This window comes from Galeopterus variegatus, unplaced genomic scaffold (genome assembly GCF_000696425.1).
Source record: "Galeopterus variegatus unplaced genomic scaffold, G_variegatus-3.0.2 Scaffold437, whole genome shotgun sequence".
Lineage (NCBI taxonomy): Eukaryota > Metazoa > Chordata > Mammalia > Dermoptera > Cynocephalidae > Galeopterus > Galeopterus variegatus.
The window spans coordinates 308,731-311,125 of NW_007726548.1; positions in this window are offsets into that span (position 1 = coordinate 308,731).

Sequence of the window (2,395 nt, forward strand, 5' to 3'; positions counted from 1 at the left end):
CCAACATAAGGCTGGGCTCTGTTCAAGTATGAATCAGCAAACAAACTCTCCTTCCATATAGCTTTAGTTCATCCTGCCCCATTCCTCACCAAACTTTATGTAAAAAAGATATTTTTCTTGGACAGAACGATCAGCTCAATTGGTAGAACATAGTGCTGACAACACCAAGGTCAATGGTTCAGATCCCTGAACCAGCCAGCCTCTTGGACAGAACGATCAGCTCAGTTGGTAGAACATAGTGCTGACAACACCAAGGTCAATGGTTCAGATCCCTGAACCAGCCAGCCACCAAAAAAAAAATAATAAAGATGTTTCCTGAGTGTGGGGACTATGACTTAAAACTGCACATTTTGACAACCAGGAAGAATCTCTGAGGTCATCCACTAGTTTTTCTGAACCACATCTCTATCATTCCTGTAGTGGTATCTGGATTTTGAGGGTTCCTTACTAGGCTAAGGTAATGTTTCTAATCTTTTTTTAACCATGCACCTTCATGCCCAGAGACTGATCTGAATTATGGGTAGGAGGGTTTGCATCTTAACCCATTCGAAACTACTTTTGCAGCCTAACCCCCTATTTTTACTGATGGGAAATTGAGACTCTTCAGAGAAGTGACTTGCTCAAGATCTTACTACTAATTTATGAAAACTGGGATCCTGTTCCAGTGGCCTTTGGCTTTCTATTTCTTTTTTTTTTAATAATTTTTTGGAACAATTTAGATTTACAGAAAAGTTGCAAAGAGTGCAGATTTTTCATATACCCCTCACCCAACTTTCCCTCAGGTTAACATCTTACATAACCATGGTACTTTTGACAAAACTAAGAAAAAAACTTTTAATTAAATGCAAGACTGTTCATATGTCACCAGTTTTTCAACTAATTTCCTTTCTCTGTTACAGTTTCCAATCCAGAACACCACATTACATTTAGTGAACTCACTTTTTTAAAATTAAAAATATGAAATTCACAGAATAAACATTTTTTAAATAAACAATTCAGTGGCATTTAGTACATTCACAGTGTTGTGCAACCACCACCTCTATCTAGTTTCAAAACATTTTCATCACCCTGTATCCATTAAGCAGTTACTCCCCATCCCTGCCTTCCTGCCAGGCCCTGGCAATCACCAATCTACTTTCTGTCTCATTTATTTTCATGCTTTTCACAGCATTTAGTACAATGCCATGTACCTACCTGGCAGGCACTCACAATAGTTTTCTTATAACTTTTTATGGGAAGTATAATATACATACTAAAAGGTGCAGTTAAGTGTAGAGCCTGATTAATTTTCACTAAATACATCCATGTAACCCATACCCAGATCAATAAACAACATTATCAGCAGCCTAAGAAGCCCCTTTGGTCTCCCTTTCAGCTCCCTTCTCCCCCCATCTACCCAAGGGTAATCGCTATTCTGACTTCTAACAGCCCAGATTAATTTTGCCTGGTTTTTGTATTTCATATAAACGAAATCATACAATATGTACTCTTTTGTGTCAGACTCCTTTTGCTCATCATTATGTTTAAGACTTATTCGTATTGTTGCATTCACAATACTTTTATGAGTAAGTGTGGAAGATTAAAGTAAAATTATTTTTTAAAAGGGAGAGGAACAGGTCTTCAGTCAGGAACAAGAAAAAGACTTGGGAAAAATAGATTGGCAACATTTTTAATTTTCCACCCTGTTTGGGCTCTTAGAAGGTCCTAATTATTTTTAGTTATCTAAAAGCTCAGAGATGGAACAGGTATGAAAGAAATGTTGGGCAGGGGTCTAAACAGGGAAAAAATGAACAGAAATTACCCCATAAATTGAAGGAGCATGGTTATTAGCAGGCATTGCAGAGAGAGCCCAATGTCACATGGGGCAAATTACTCAATTTCCCTGGCGATTGTTTTCCCAATCTGAAAAGTGAAGATAGTAACATAGTTGCTGTCGAGATTAGACGAGTGAATGTAAAATGGACCGTACTGTCCCTGACTCTTTAATACATAACAAATATTACTTCCTTTCCACCCCCTTCCTTGTTGAACACAGGTCAGAACTAGAGTAGCTGGAAACTAAACAGTGTCATATTTCCTTAGTGTTAAACCACTATGCCCCTTAAACTTAAAATATAAAGAAGTATAAAACAGGTTTGGGGGACAGATTTTGAGAAATAAAGTCTAAGAATAAGACCCACTGGCATCCTCTACATTTGAAAGGCAACTTTTCAATAATCCCTGAAAAACCTTTTCAAAGGCATTCTTTGATGATCCCGGACTCCTACTAAACTCATCCAATCCTACCAGTTCACCCACGCCCCATAAGCCTCACCAGATCCCTCCTGCCCCTGCCCATACTGCGTTCCAACCCCCCACAGACCTTTGGTTATTGTACCATAGGCAGGTCTAATGC